We start from the raw sequence: 17,512 nt of genomic DNA, 5'->3' as shown, positions 1-17,512 counted from the left end.
AGGATCAGCGTGGCGGGTGTGTTGTTACCTACCCTTATCACCTGGGGATTTGACCGTCAGGAAGTCCAGGATCCAGTTGCAGAGGGAGGTGTTTAGTCCCAGGGTCCTTAGCTCAGTGATGAGCTTTGAGGGCACTATGGTGTTGAACACTGAGCTGTAGTCAATGAACAACATTCTCACATACAGTAGGTGTTCCTTATGTCCAGGTGGGAAAGGACAGTGTGGAGTGCAACAGAGATTGCGTCATCTGTGGATCTGTTGGGGCGGTATGCAAATTGGAGTGGGTCTTTGGTTTCTGGGATGATGGTGTTGATGTGAGCCATGACCAGACTTACAAATCACTTCATGGCTACAGACGTGAGTGCTACGGGTTGGCAGTCATTTAGGAAGGTTACCTTAGTGTTGTTGGGCACAGGCACTATGATGGTCTGCTTAAAACATGTTATATTACAGACTCGGACAGGGAGAGGTTGAAAATGTCAGTGAAGACGCTTGCTAGTTGGTCAGCGCATGCTCACAGTACACGTCATGGTAATCCGTCTGGCCCTGCTGCCTTGAATGTGGACCTGTCTAATGGTCTTAGTTACATCGGCTGTGGAGAGCGTGTTCACACAGTCGTCACAGTCAGAAAGCTGGTGCTCTCATGCATGTTTCAGTGTTATTTGCCTCGAAGTGAGCATAGAAGTAGTTTAGCTGGTCCGGTAGGCTCGTTTCAATGGGCTGCTTTCGGCTGTGTTTCCCTTTGTAATGGTTTGCAGGCCTTGCCACGTCTGACGAGCGTCGAGCCAATGTAGCACGATTCGATCTTAGTTCTGTATTGATGCTTTGCCTGTTTGATGGTTCGTCAAAGTGCTTAACGGGATTTCTTATAAGCTTCAAGCTTCCAGGCTTCCCGCTCCTTGAAAGTGGCAGCTCTAGCCTTTAGCTCAGTGTGGATGCTGCCTGTAATCCATGGCTTCTGTACATCGTATAACCAGCCAGCTGTATGTTGATATTGCCGTCGTTCAGCCACGACTCCGTGAAGCATAAGATGTTACAGTTTTTAATGTCCCGTTGGTAGTTTAATCTTCCCAATAACTCGTCCATTTTATTGTCCAAAGATTGCATTTTTGCGAGCAGAATTGAGGGGAGTGGGGGTTTATTCGATCGCCTCCGACTCCTCAGAAGGCAGCCCGCCCTCCGGCCTCTCTTTCTCCGCCTCCTCTTCACGCAGATCACTGGGTTCGGGCCTGTTCCCGAGGGAGCCATATACCCTCCGCCTCGGGCTCGTCAGTCGTGAAAGACGAAAAAGGATTACGCTAGTCTGTGGTGAGTAATTGCAGTCTTGATGTCTAGAAGTTATTTTCGGTCATAAGAGACGGTAGTGGCAACATTATGTACAAAATAGTAAAAAACAAAGTTACAAAAAAACGCAGATAAACGAACTAAAAAACACAATTGGTTGAGGGCACGTAAAACGTCTGCCTTCTGCTCCAGCACCATTTTATATATATGTTCGGTCAATTGGAAATCACCTTTAAAATGTCAAGTGCGCTATAATGCGGATCTTCCACATAGGATCACCACACACTCACACTATTCAAATATCCTATTTCAACTTTCCTCTGCTTTGGAATACCACCCCCAGAATATAATGCGCACAGCATCCTAGACTCTTTATTGACCACCGAGGCAGGACTCCGTGCAAACTCTATTACTTTTAGGCAGAGCATCCATCAAAACAAACTAAAGAGGACAATCAATGTTCATACTGTATTCTTCCTCCCACAGAGTAAAAAAGTAGGACAAAGGTGCATCTGTTTCCATAGAAACCAGGACCAGATATTACCTAAAAATGTGAACATCCTATCTTGTAACTTTGTCTAGGTGAAATGCATTGGCAATACAATTGCATTGTACAAAACAGATTTGAGTTGGATTTCCTCACCATTATACCATTATCTCATACCATTCCCTCATACCATTATCTCATACCATTATCTCATACCATTATCACTGTGACACTTCCAATACATATCTTTTTTTGCTTTACTTGGGTTATTAGAACATATATTTTGCATTGTTTAGTTGGCAGTCATGATGTTGCAAAATACAAAATAACATCAAGATTAATAAATAGTTAACAATGAACGTATGTTTTTTATTCTGTCATTTTTTGTCTGGTATGTTTCTGAACTTCCATTAGCAGGTAGACACTCATTTAAACTAGATGATAATTGAAAGCGAACTGTTATACCTGAAGACCCAGTGATGGACCCCTTCTGATCCTAATCTTACCTGACAGCTTGGAATTGGATTGGGACTGCAGCCTCCGCTCTCCTGTTGGTTCTCTCTCTGTGATACTGTGTATGGTCTGTATATTTCATTGTGATCCTGGTGTGAAATCCATTGTTTCAGTCCCAGATGTGCTACAGGATGTTTACAGAAACAGATTGGTGTTAAAAATAATTTATTGTGGGCCTCTTGAGTGGCGCAGCGGTCTAAGGCACTGCATCACAGTGCCAGCTATGTCACTACAGAGCATGTTTTGATCCCAGGCTGTGTCGCAGCCAGCCGCGACAGGGAGACCTATGAGGAGGCGCACAATTGGCCCATCGCTGTCCGGGTTAGGAGAGGGTTTGGCTGGCCAGATGTCCTTGTCCCATTGCCATCTAGTAACTCCTGTGGCGGGCCGGGCACATGCACTCTGACATGGTTGCTAGTTGTAAGGTGTTTCCTCCGACACACCGGTGCGGCTGGCTTCCGGGTTAAGCAAGCAATGTGTCAAGAAGGGGTCGTGTTTTGGAGGATGTACGGCTCTCTACCTTGGCCTCTCCTGAGTCCGTACGGGAGTTGCAGCGATGGGACAAAACTGTCACTACCAATTGGATATCATGAAATTGGGGAGAAAAAGGGGTAAAAAAAAGAAGAAAAATATTTATTGTGAGCAATTCTGTGGTACTTTAGAAGGATCGTTCACCCAAATTACAAAATGACATACTGCATTAGTTTCCTTACCATGTAAACAGTCTATGGACAAGGTATGACAGCAGACCATGCTTTGGTTTTATTTCCCTGGCCACTGTTTCAAATGCTTACTTTTTAACATTTGTGGCACAAATGAAATGATTTTAAAAGCCCAATATGGATTTTTGGTATACTATATAGCCTTTTCACACTTCATGTCCAAAACATCTAGAAGTTACTTAACTGAGTTCCACAATAATGTTTTATATACTTTAGAACCTCTATGTCACCAGCTCTATCAGCTAGTGACCAAGCTAGGCCCGTTTAGTAGTCATTTCCCGTAGTCAAATTACCTAGTGGCCGCATGGGTGGAATGTTTTTCATGTTTTTCATAATTTCATAATGAATACTTTTTTTTTTTTGAAACAGTCAAAAATCTAGTGTTTCCATGTCAAACTTTAAAAATATAAATGTTTCATTCTTCTGTGATATATACGTTTAATATTGGGATGCAAACTCAAAATTTAACACATTTCAACTCTATATCTGGTACAGGTGTCTTTTTTTAAGCCTGTAATCATGTGTGTGAGGTGTATACTTTTCAGTGATGTAAATTACTTAAATAAAAATACTTTAAAGTACTACTTAAGTCGTTTTTTTAGGTATCTGTACTTTACTGTATTTTTGACAACTTTTACTTCACTATATTCTTTTATTTATTTATTTCACCTTTATTTAACCAGGTAGTCAAGTTGAGAACAAGTTCTCATTTACAATTGCGACCTGGCCAAGATAAAGCAAAGCAGTTCGACAGATACAACGACACAGAGTTACACATGGAGTAAAACAAACATACAGTCAATAATACAGTATAAACAAGTCTATATACAATGTGAGCAAATTAGGTGAGAAGGGAGGTAAAGGCAAAAAAGGCCATGGTGGCAAAGTAAATACAATATAGCAAGTAAAACACTGGAATGGTAGTTTTGCAATGGAAGAATGTGCAAAGTAGAAATAAAAATAATGGGGTGCAAAGGAGCAAAATAAATAAATAAATTAAATACAGTTGGGAAAGAGGTAGTTGTTTGGGCTAAATTATAGGTGGGCTATGTACAGGTGCAGTAATCTGTAAAATGTTCTGACAGTTGGTGCTTAAAGCTAGTGAGGGAGATAAGTGTTTCCAGTTTCAGAGATTTTTGTAGTTCGTTCCAGTCATTGGCAGCAGAGAACTGGAAGGAGAGGTGGTCAAAGGAAGAATTGGTTTTGGGGGTGACTAGAGAGATATACCTGCTGGAGCGTGTGCTACAGGTGGGAGATGCTATGGTGACCAGCGAGCTGAGATAAGGGGGGAGTTTACCTAGCAGGGTCTTGTAGATGACATGGAGCCAGTGGGTTTGGCGACGAGTATGAAGCGAGGGCCAGCCGACGAGAGCGTACAGGTCGCAATGGTGGGTAGTATATGGGGCTTTGGTGACAAAACGGATTGCACTGTGATAGACTGCATCCAATTTGTTGAGTAGGGTATTGGAGGCTATTTTGTAAATGACATCGCCAAAGTTGAGGATTGGTAGGATGGTCAGTTTTACAAGGGTATGTTTGGCAGCATGAGTGAAGGATGCTTTGTTGCGAAATAGGAAGCCAATTCTAGATTTAACTTTGGATTGGAGATGTTTGATATGGTTCTGGAAGGAGAGTTTACAGTCTAACCAGACACCTAAGTATTTGTAGTTGTCCACGTATTCTAAGTCAGAGCCGTCCAGAGTAGTGATGTTGGACAGGCGGGTAGGTGCAGGTAGCGATCGGTTGAAGAGCATGCATTTAGTTTTACTTGTATTTAAGAGCAATTGGAGGCCACGGAAGGAGAGTTGTATGGCATTGAAGCTTGCCTGGAGGGTTGTTAACACAGTGTCCAAAGAAGGGCCGGAAGTATACAGAATGGTGTCGTCTGCGTAGAGGTGGATCAGGGACTCACCAGCAGCAAGAGCGACCTCATTGATGTATACAGAGAAGAGAGTCGGTCCAAGAATTGAACCCTGTGGCACCCCCATAGAGACTGCCAGAGGTCCGGACAGCAGACCCTCCGATTTGACACACTGAACTCTATCAGAGAAGTAGTTGGTGAACCAGGCAAGGCAATCATTTGAGAAACCAAGGCTGTCGAGTCTGCCGATGAGGATGTGGTGGTTGACAGAGTCGAAAGCCTTGGCCAGATCAATGAATACGGCTGCACAGTAATGTTTCTTATCTATGGCGGTTAAGATATCGTTTAGGACCTTGAGCGTGGCTGAGGTGCACCCATGACCAGCTCTGAAACCAGATTGCATAGCAGAGAAGGTATGGTGAGATTCGAAATGGTCGGTAATCTGTTTGTTGACTTGGCTTTCGAAGACCTTAGAAAGGCATGGTAGGGTAGATATAGGTCTGTAGCAGTTTGGGTCAAGAGTGTGTCCCCCTTTGAAGAGGGGGATGACCGCAGCTGCTTTCCAATCTTTGGGAATCTCAGACGACACGAAAGAGACGTCAGGCTAGTAATAGGGGTGGCAACAATTTCGGCAGATAATTTTAGAAAGAAAGGGTCCAGATTGTCTAGCCCGGCTGATTTGTAGGGGTCCAGATTTTTCAGCTCTTTCAGAACATCAGCTGAATGGATTTGGGAGAAGGAGAAATGGGGAAGGCTTGGGCGAGTTGCTGTTGGGGGTGCAGTGCTTTTGACCGGGGTAGGAGTAGCCAGGTGGAAAGCATGGCCAGCCGTAGAAAAATGCTTATTGAAATTCTCAATTATGGTGGATTTATCAGTGGTGACAGTGTTTCCTATCTTCAGTGCAGTGGGCAGCTAGGAGGAGGTGTTCTTATTCTCCATGGACTTTACAGTGTCCCAGAACTTTTTTGAGTTAGTGTTGCAGGAAGCAAATTTCTGCTTGAAAAAGCTAGCCTTGGCTTTTCTAACTGCCTGTGTATAACGGTTTCTAGCTTCCCTGAACAGCTGCATATCACGGGGGCTGTTCGATGCCAATGCAGAACGCCATAGGATGTTTTTGTGTTGTTTAAGGGTAGTCAGGTCTGGGGAGAACCAAGGGCTATATCTGTTCCTGGTTCTAAATTTCTTGAATGGGGCATGTTTATTTAAGATGGTTAGGAAGGCATTTAAAAAAATATCCAGGCATCCTCTACTGACGGGATGAGATCAATATCCTTCCAGGATACCCCGGCCAGGTCGATTAGAAAGGCCTGCTCACTGAAGTGTTCCAGGGAGCGTTTTACAGTGATGAGTGGAGGTCGTTTGACCGCTGACCCATTACGGATGCAGGCAATGAGGCAGTGATCGCTGAGATCTTGGTTGAAGACAGCAGAGGTGTATTTAGAGGGCAAGTTGGTTAGGATGATATCTATGAGGGTGCCCGTGTTTAAGGCTTTGGGGGGGGTACCTGGTAGGTTCATTGATAATTTGTGTGAGATTGAGGGCATCAAGTTTAGATTGTAGGATGGCTGGGGTGTTAAGCATGAAGATAGATGGGGGGAAATCAGTTCACATATGGTGTCCAGAGCACAGCTGGGGACAGAGGGTGGTCTATAGCAGGCGGCAACGCTGAGAGACTTGTTTTTAGAGAGGTGGATTTTTAAAAGTAGAAGTTCAAATTGTTTGGGTACAGACCTGGATAGTAGGACATAACTCTGCAGGCTATCTTTGCAGTAGATTGCAACACTGCCCCCTTTGGCAGTTCTATCTTGTCTGAAAATGTTGTAATTTGGAATTAAAATTTCAGAATTTTTGGTGGTCTTCCTAAGCCAGGATTCAGACACAGCTAGAACATCCGGGTTGGCAGAGTGTGCTAAAGCAGTGAATAGATCAAACTTAGGGAGGAGGCTTCTAATGTTAACATGCATGAAACCAAGGCTATTACGGTTACAGAAGTCATCAAAAGAGAGCGCCTGGGGAATAGGAGTGGAGCTAGGCACTGCAGGGCCTGGATTCACCTCTACATCGCCAGAGGAACATAGGAGGAGAAGAATAAGGGTATGGCTAAAAGCAATAAGAATTGGTCGTCTAGAACGTCTGGAACAGAGAGTAAAAGGAGGTTTCTGGGGGCGATAAAATAGCTTCAAGGTATAATGTACAGACAAAGGTATGGTAGGATGTGAATACAGTGGAGGTAAACCTAGGTATTGAGTGATGAAGAGAGAGATATTGTCTCTAGAAACATCATTGAAACCAGGAGATGTCATTGCATGTGTGGGTGGTGGAACTAATAAATTGGATAAGGTATAGTGAGCAGGACTAGAGGCTCTACAGTGAAATAAGCCAATAAACACTAACCAGAACAGCAATGGACAAGACATATTGACATTAAGGAGAGGCATCCTTAGTCGAGTGATCAAAAGGGTCCAGTGAGTGGAGTGGTTGGTTTGGGGGTCACGGCGATTTAGACAGCTAGCCAGGACATCGGTAGCAAGCTAGCATAGGATGGAGGTCTGTTGTTAGCCACCTCTTGCGTTCCGTCAGTAGATTAGTGGGGTTCCGTGTGGTAGAGGGGATTAGTCCAAATCACACAACAACAACAAAAATAAAAACAATATATATAGTTATAGAGGCCCAAGAAGAAACATAATAATAATAAAAATAAATAAATTGTCCGATTGTCTATTCAGAGAGCAGCCGGTAAGACAGCTAACGGTTAGCAGACCGCAGATGGGCGTTCAGGTAACGTCGCGACGGAGGAGCCAGCCGGATCTCCTTCGGGTAGATAACGTCGGCAGTCCAGTTGTAAAGGCCCGGTGGGGCTCCGCGTAGGCAGTAAAACGGGTCCGGATAGGTGACTGCAGCCCAGGAGTGATTGACGGAGCTCAGGAGTGATTGACGGAGCTGGCTAGCTCCGGAGTAGTTGATGTTTGCTCCGGAATCGACGAGAGCAGATAGACACACGGATAGCAGCTAGCTAGCTGTGAGATCCGGGAATGAATGTCCAGAGAGCAGTTGGAATCCAAGGACATGGAGAGAAAAATTGGTCCGGTATGTTCCGCTCCGAGCCGCGCTGCGCCGTACAAAACTGGCGATAGATTTTCGAGCTAAAGGAGAGCTGATGACCACAAACCGTGGTTAGCTGAATACTAACGATTTGCCAGTAAAGAAGCTAACTAGCTTCTGAACTAGCTTCTGATTAGCTTCTGGCTAGCTCCTGGCTAGCTTCTGGTTAGTTTCTGGCTAGCTTCTTGGAGTTTCTGGCTAGCTTCTGGCTAGCTTCTTGGAGGATTACAGATTTGAGGTAAATAATACTTATTTATAAATATAAATTGGTGAGGCGGGTTGCAGGAGAGTGTTTTGAAGATGAGTTGATGAAAAATAAAAATTCTTAAAGAAAATAATGTACTTTTTTACTCCATACATTTTCCATGACACCCAAAAGTACTTGTTACACCTTGAACGCTCAGGCAGGACAGCAATATGGTCCAAATTCACACACGTATCAATATAATGTGTTGTCATCCCTATTGCCTCTGATCTGGCGGACTCACTAAACATAATACTGTATTTGTAAATTATTGGAGTATTGGAGTATGCCTCTGTCTGTCCGTAAATGTAAAATATTGTGCCGTCTGGTTTGCTTAATATATAAGGAATTTGATGTATATTGTTTACTTTTACTTTAGTATGATAATTGAGTACTTTCCCACCACTGACACTTAAGTACATTTAAAACAAGATACTTTTAAACTTTCACTCAAGTAGTATTTTACTTGGTGACTTTCACTTTTACTTGAATCATTTTCTATTAAGGTATCTTTACTTTTACTCAAGTACGACAATTGAGTACTTTTTCCACCACTGATACTTTTGTTTAGAAGTAGATTTGTTTAAGACTACCAAGAAACACTGTGTGACCCTGATTCAACCAACTGCAGTTAAAGGTTGGAACTCTCAAAGGCATGGGACTGTGGCAGCAACAACAGCGTCAGTACAACTCCCCCTCGTATTGCCCTGTGAGAATACAAGTCAATCTGTTGCTGTAGTGGTACAACCTCTGTGCGTGCACACTGAACTGTAGTGGTACGACCTCTGTGCGTGCACAATGAACTGTAGTGGTATGACCTCTGTGTGTGCACACTGGACTGTAGTGGTACGACCTCTGTGCGTGCACACTGAACTATAGTGGTACGACCTCTGTGCGTGCACAATGAACTGTAGTGGTACGACCTCTGTGCGTGCACACTGAACTGTAGTGGTATGACCTCTGTGTGTGCACACTGGACTGTAGTGGTACGACCTCTGTGCGTGCACACTGAACTATAGTGGTACGACCTCTGTGCGTGCACAATGAACTGTAGTGGTACGACCTCTGTGCGTGCACACTGAACTGTAGTGGTATGACCTCTGTGTGTGCACACTGGACTGTAGTGGTACGACCTCTGTGCGTGCACACTGAACTGTAGTGGTACGACCTCTGTGTGTGCACACTGACCTGTAGTGGTACGACCTCTGTGCGTGCACACTGAACTGTAGTGGTACGACCTCTGTGCGTGCACACTGACCTGTAGTGGTACGACCTCTGTGAGTGCACACTGACCTGTAGTGGTACGACCTCTGTGCGTGCACACTGACCTGTAGTGGTACGACCTCTGTGCGTGCACACTGAACTGTAGTGGTACGACCTCTGTGCGTGCACACTGACCTGTAGTGTGCTGGAAACCCCATTAAGTGGCTTTGTCACCACATATTGGTCATGACCTTTAGCTAGGTCACATCCTATAGCTGGCTATACCTCCATTCATCTTTCCTTGATTCCTTGCAGCGTCCTCTCCTTCTCAAACCACATGGGAGGAGAAGATCCAAGGTCCCTCCCCTCGCAACTTGTCTTCCAATACATTTTGAGATGGAGGTGAGGAGAGGATCAAGAAAATATAAATTGGGAGGGAACAAGCCACTGTGTTGTGATAAATGCACCTCCCTCACTCAGTGAAGTAGTAGCCTCCCAATCCTACAATCAACCAAAAAACATTCATAATGTCATTGGATTTCAGTTAAAAGTTGTGTGAAAAAAGACAAAATCCCCGTAGGTTGATGGCTTTTTGGTTTTCCACATTGATTCAACGTCATCAAATTTGGGGTGTTGAAATCACGTGGAAACAACATGAGATTCAACCAGTTTTTGCCCAGTGAGCTCTCCCCTCCCTCCCTCCCTCCCTCCCTCCCTCCCTCCCTCCCTCCCTCCCTCCCTCCCTCCCTCCCTCCCTCCCTCCCTCCCTCCCTCCCTCCCTCCCCCTCCCTCCCTCCCTCCCTCCCTCCCTCCCTCCCTCCCTCCCTCCCTCCCTCCCTCAGAGAAGTAGTAGCTTCTCCCTCCCTCACTCAGAGAAGTCATAGCTTCTCTCTCACTCAGCGTATGGACGTTTAGACAAGCCATATTCACCATGAGAAACAACGTGTCATGTTGCATATGATTCACCATGAGAAACAACATCTCATCTTGCATATGAGTCACCATGAGAAACAACATCTCATATTGCATATGATTCACCATGAGAAACAATGTCTCATGTTGCATATGATTCACCATGAGAAACAATGTCTCATCTTGCATATGATTCACCATGAGAAACGTGTCATGTTGCATACGATTCACCATAAGAAACGTGTCATGTTGCATATGATTCACCATGAGAAGCAATGTCTCATCTTGCATATGATTCACCATGAGAAACGTGTCATGTTGCATATGATTCACCATAAGAAACGTGTCATGTTGCATATGATTCACCATAAGAAACGTGTCATGTTGCATATGATTCACCATAAGAAACGTGTCATGTTGCATATGATTCACCATAAGAAACGTGTCATGTTGCATATGATTCACCATGAGAAACAACATCTCATCTTGCATATGAGTCACCATGAGAAACAACATCTCATATTGCATATGATTCACCATGAGAAACAATGTCTCATGTTGCATATGATTCACCATGAGAAACAATGTCTCATCTTGCATATGATTCACCATGAGAAACGTGTCATGTTGCATACGATTCACCATAAGAAACGTGTCATGTTGCATATGATTCACCATGAGAAGCAATGTCTCATCTTGCATATGATTCACCATGAGAAACGTGTCATGTTGCATATGATTCACCATAAGAAACGTGTCATGTTGCATATGATTCACCATAAGAAACGTGTCATGTTGCATATGATTCACCATAAGAAACGTGTCATGTTGCATATGATTCACCATGAGAAACAACGTCTCATGTTGCATACGATTCACCATAAGAAACGTGTCATGTTGCATATGATTCACCATGAGAAACAACGTCTCATGTTGCATATGATTCACCATGAGAAACGTGTCATGTTGCATATGATTCACCATGAGAAACAACGTGTCATGTTGCATATGATTCACCATAGGAAACATGTCATGTTGCATATGATTCACCATGAGAAACAACGTGTCATGTTGCATATGATTCACCATGAGAAACAACGTGTCATGTTGCATATGATTCACCATGAGAAACAACGTCTCATGTTGCATATGATTCACCATGAGAAACGTCTCATGTTGCATATGATTCACCATGAGAAACGTGTCATGTTGCATATGATTCACCATGAGAAACAACGTGTCATGTTGCATATGATTCACCATAGGAAACATGTCATGTTGCATATGATTCACCATGAGAAACAACGTGTCATGTTGCATATGATTCACCATGAGAAACAACGTGTCATGTTGCATATGATTCACCATGAGAAACAACGTCTCATGTTGCATATGATTCACCATGAGAAACGTGTCATGTTGCATATGATTCACCATGAGAAACGTGTCATGTTGCATATGATTCAACCAGTTTTTGCCCAGTGAGCCCTCCCTCCCTCTCTCCCTCCCTCCCTCCCTCTCTCCCTCAGAGAAGTAGTAGCTTCTCCCTCCCTCACTCAGAGAAGTCATAGCTTCTCTCTCACTCAGCGTATGGACGTTTAGACAAGCCATATTCACCATGAGAAACAACGTGTCATGTTGCATATGATTCACCATGAGAAACAACATCTCATCTTGCATATGAGTCACCATGAGAAACAACATCTCATATTGCATATGATTCACCATGAGAAACAATGTCTCATGTTGCATATGATTCACCATGAGAAACAATGTCTCATCTTGCATATGATTCACCATGAGAAACGTGTCATGTTGCATACGATTCACCATAAGAAACGTGTCATGTTGCATATGATTCACCATGAGAAGCAATGTCTCATCTTGCATATGATTCACCATGAGAAACGTGTCATGTTGCATATGATTCACCATAAGAAACGTGTCATGTTGCATATGATTCACCATAAGAAACGTGTCATGTTGCATATGATTCACCATAAGAAACGTGTCATGTTGCATATGATTCACCATGAGAAACAACATCTCATCTTGCATATGAGTCACCATGAGAAACAACATCTCATATTGCATATGATTCACCATGAGAAACAATGTCTCATGTTGCATATGATTCACCATGAGAAACAATGTCTCATCTTGCATATGATTCACCATGAGAAACGTGTCATGTTGCATACGATTCACCATAAGAAACGTGTCATGTTGCATATGATTCACCATGAGAAGCAATGTCTCATCTTGCATATGATTCACCATGAGAAACGTGTCATGTTGCATATGATTCACCATAAGAAACGTGTCATGTTGCATATGATTCACCATAAGAAACGTGTCATGTTGCATATGATTCACCATAAGAAACGTGTCATGTTGCATATGATTCACCATGAGAAACAACGTCTCATGTTGCATACGATTCACCATAAGAAACGTGTCATGTTGCATATGATTCACCATAAGAAACGTGTCATGTTGCATATGATTCACCATGAGAAACAACGTCTCATGTTGCATATGATTCACCATGAGAAACGTGTCATGTTGCATATGATTCACCATGAGAAACAACGTGTCATGTTGCATATGATTCACCATAGGAAACATGTCATGTTGCATATGATTCACCATGAGAAACAACGTGTCATGTTGCATATGATTCACCATGAGAAACAACGTGTCATGTTGCATATGATTCACCATGAGAAACAACGTCTCATGTTGCATATGATTCACCATTTTTGCCTCATGTTGCATATGATTCACCATCCGTGTCATGTTGCATATGATTCACCATGAGAAACCGTGTCATGTTGCATATGATTCACCATCCATGTCATGTTGCATATGATTCACCATGAGAAACAACGTGTCATGTTGCATATGATTCACCATGAGAAACAACGTGTCATGTTGCATATGATTCACCATAGGAAACATGTCATGTTGCATATGATTCACCATGAGAAACAACGTGTCATGTTGCATATGATTCACCATGAGAAACAACGTGTCATGTTGCATATGATTCACCATGAGAAACAACGTCTCATGTTGCATATGATTCACCATGAGAAACGTCTCATGTTGCATATGATTCACCATGAGAAACGTGTCATGTTGCATATGATTCACCATGAGAAACAACGTGTCATGTTGCATATGATTCACCATAGGAAACATGTCATGTTGCATATGATTCACCATGAGAAACAACGTGTCATGTTGCATATGATTCACCATGAGAAACAACGTGTCATGTTGCATATGATTCACCATGAGAAACAACGTCTCATGTTGCATATGATTCACCATGAGAAACGTGTCATGTTGCATATGATTCACCATGAGAAACGTGTCATGTTGCATATGATTCAACCAGTTTTTGCCCAGTGAGCCCTCCCTCCCTCCCTCCCTCCCTCCCTCCCTCCCTCCCTCCCTCCCTCCCTCCCTCCCTCCCTCCCTCCCTCCCTCCCTCCCTCCCTCCCTCCCTCCCTCCCCCTCCCTCCCTCCCTCAGAGAAGTAGTAGCTTCTCCCTCCCTCACTCAGAGAAGTCATAGCTTTCTCTCACTCAGCGTATGGACGTTTGACAAGCCATATTCACCATGAGAAACAACGTGTCATCTTGCATATGATTCACCATGAGAAACAACGTGTCATCTTGCATATGAGTCACCATGAGAAACAATGTCTCATGTTGCATATGATTCACCATGAGAAACAATGTCTCATCTTGCATATGATTCACCATGAGAAACGTGTCATGTTGCATATGATTCAACCAGTTTTTGCCCAGTGAGCCCTCCCTCCCTCCCTCCCTCCCTCCCTCCCTCCCTCCCTCCCTCCCTCCCTCCCTCCCTCCCTCCCTCCCTCCCTCCCTCCCTCCCTCCCTCCCTCCCTCCCTCCCTCAGAGAAGTAGTAGCTTCTCCCTCCCTCACTCAGAGAAGTCATAGCTTCTCTCTCACTCAGCGTATGGACGTTTAGACAAGCCATATTCACCATGAGAAACAACGTGTCATGTTGCATATGATTCACCATGAGAAACAACATCTCATCTTGCATATGAGTCACCATGTGAAACAACATCTCATGTTGCATATGATTCACCATGAGAAACAATGTCTCATGTTGCATATGATTCACCATGAGAAACAACGTGTCATGTTGCATATGATTCACCATGAGAAACAACGTGTCATGTTGCATATGAGTCACCATGAGAAACAACGTGTCATGTTGCATATGATTCACCATCTCCAATTAACCGTTGTCTATCTATCTATGCAAATGTTAATGACTATAATCCAATAAAATATTAATTATACTCGTACATTATTTGACATTAATCTCCTTTATGGAAGTCGACAGCATCGGAATGAATAACGATCTGTATGTCCCATCATATGAAATTGCCAGACCACAAAAACTCTTCCAACAATATTTGAGTTTGCAACACAAATTTAATCCATCTATTGTTCAATCAAATATAGCTCTATTTTAGCTAATCAGGAGGCTAGACTCAAACTAAATATGCTTTAGAAGCCAAAAAACAACATCCATTCAATGGCAATTATACCCTAGCCTTCACTGCCTGGGAGTAAATAAGACCTAGAGAGCTGTAGGAAAGCACCAGAAGTAAATAAGACCTAGAGAGCTGTAGGAAAGCACCAGAAGTAAATAAGACCTAGAGAGCTGTAGGAAAGCACCAGAAGTAAATAAGACCTAGAGAGCTGTAGGAAAGCACCAGAAGTAAATAAGACCGAGAGAGCTGTAGGAAAGCACCAGAAGTAAATAAGACCGAGAGAGCTGTAGGAAAGCACCAGAAGTAAATAAGACCGAGAGAGCTGTAGGAAAGCACCAGAAGTAAATAAGACCTAGAGAGCTGTAGGAAAGCACCAGAAGTAAATAAGACCTAGAGAGCTGTAGGAAAGCACCAGAAGTAAATAACACCGAGAGAGCTGTAGGAAAGCACCAGAAGTAAATAAGACCGAGAGAGCTGTAGGAAAGCACCAGAAGTAAATAAGACCGAGAGAGCTGTAGGAAAGCACCAGAAGTAAATAAGACCTAGAGAGCTGTAGGAAAGCACCAGAAGTAAATAAGACCGAGAGAGCTGTAGGAAAGCACCAGAAGTAAATAAGACCTAGAGAGCTGTAGGAAAGCACCAGAAGTAAATAAGACCTAGAGAGCTGTAGGAAAGCACCAGAAGTAAATAAGACCGAGAGAGCTGTAGGAAAGCACCAGAAGTAAATAAGACCTAGAGAGCTGTAGGAGAGCACCAGGAGTAAATAAGACCTAGAGAGCTGTAGGAAAGCACCAGAAGTAAATAAGACCTAGAGAGCTGTAGGAAAGCACCAGAAGTAAATAAGACCTAGAGAGCTGTAGGAAAGCACCAGAAGTAAATAAGACCTAGAGAGCTGTAGGAAAGCACCAGAAATAAATAAGACCTAGAGAGCTGAAGGAAAGCACCAGAAGTAAATAAGACCGAGAGAGCTGTAGGAAAGCACCAGAAGTAAATAAGACCTAGAGAGCTGTAGGAAAGCACCAGAAGTAAATAAGACCTAGAGAGCTGAAGGAAAGCTCCAGAAGCTCATCCCAGGAGTTAATAGGTCTGTGTCTGCCCATGATGGGCATTTTTGTTTACTCTGGCAGGTACCGTCCTGGAGAGTGCCTGGGGGAAAGGCACTCTCCAGGAGGACACACTAGTTTGGCAGGAGGAGCGGCAGGGACTCAGCTTTGGATGGAGGCGGTTATGTGGAGGTGGTGGTGGCATTGGTAATCAACATCCGTCAGCACATTTAGCCATGCAACGCACCTGTGGAGTTTGTGAGAGAGTGGATGGTGTGAGAAAGGTTGCGGTATTCAGGGCAAGCTAAAATGAGTGTTTAATTTATAATGTAGCCTGCCAAAAATAGAGATGACTGGCAGGCAAAACTAACACTAAGCATACATCTATTGGTTCAAAGTATCAAATCTTATAGACAGATAAGACAAATAATGCCAAACCTTATTGTGCTTGTCATTCCGTTATAAACTCAAATGTAATGTTTAATGATGTGATGGTAATCTCCAGAAGGTGTTTTCGGAAAACAGGTTCAAATCCAAGTAGAAAATGGGTTAAAATCCAAGTAGAAACGGATTAAAATCCAAGTCTTGTTGAATAAGTATACAGCCAATACCAGTTTATGGTTCCTGAAAAAACAGAGAAAGGTATTTCTGTTGATATATTTATTTTTTCAAGAAAAACATACTTAAAAAAAATAAGAAATTCCAAAAGTGCCTGTAGTGGCAAAGCCACATGGCCATGGGCTATGAACTGAAGGAAAAGGCAGGCCAACATACACTGAGTGAACACAACATTAAGTACATCTTCCTAATATTGAGTTACACCCCCTTTTGCCCTCAGAACCGCCTCAATTCGTTGAGTCATGGACTCTACAAGGTGTCTAAAACGTTCCACAGGGATGCTGGCCCATGTTGCCTCCAATGCTTCCCACGGTTGTGTCAAGTTGGCTGGATGTCCTTTGGATGGTGGAACATTCTTGATGCACACGGAAAACTGTTGAGCATGAAAAACCCAGCAGCGTTGCAGTTCTTGACACACTCAAACCGGTGCACCTGGCACCTACTACCATACCCCGTTCACGTCAATACGTTGTCTTGCCCATTTCCTGAACGACACACATACACAACCCATGTCTCAATTGTTTCAAGGCTTAAAAATCCTTCTTTAACCCGTCTCCTCTCCTTCATTTACACTGATTGAAGTGGATTTTAACACGTGACATCAAGAAGGGATCATAACTTTCACCTGGATTCACCTGGTCAGTCTGTGTCATGGAAGGAGCCTAATGTTGTGTGTAGTCAGTGTAAATCAAGTAGAATATAAAATCAGGACAGGCCGGAATCCAAACGACTAGCCTGAAATGTTCTCTACTCAGTTCGTAGAAATTCAGCCCAACGTATGCGACAAGTTGAAGTACCCCAGCCGACACGTGACTTATAAAGCCCACGGAGTAAACAGATGGCAAAGGAAAGGTTGACCAAGCCCTTTCAGCTATCCTTTTGCTTTGTCTTCATTCGAAGCATTATTGGAGAAAATGACATAAAACATATCCTAGACCAGTGTAGGATACTGCTCAGGGGCCAGGGCCAACATCAGACAT

At 43.4% G+C, this 17,512-nt stretch overlaps 1 protein-coding gene across 1 annotated transcript in view; it reads left to right on the top strand.

Annotated features, from left to right (window-relative positions):
• Positions 1–17,512, top strand: part of LOC124047727 (cAMP-specific 3',5'-cyclic phosphodiesterase 4D-like) — a 425,579-nt gene that overhangs the window by 27,880 nt on the left and 380,187 nt on the right. The window lies entirely within an intron of this gene.

The sequence above is a fragment of the Oncorhynchus gorbuscha genome, linkage group LG11 (assembly GCF_021184085.1).
Source record: "Oncorhynchus gorbuscha isolate QuinsamMale2020 ecotype Even-year linkage group LG11, OgorEven_v1.0, whole genome shotgun sequence".
Taxonomy (NCBI): domain Eukaryota; kingdom Metazoa; phylum Chordata; class Actinopteri; order Salmoniformes; family Salmonidae; genus Oncorhynchus; species Oncorhynchus gorbuscha.
This window is presented reverse-complemented; position numbering and strand designations above follow the sequence as displayed.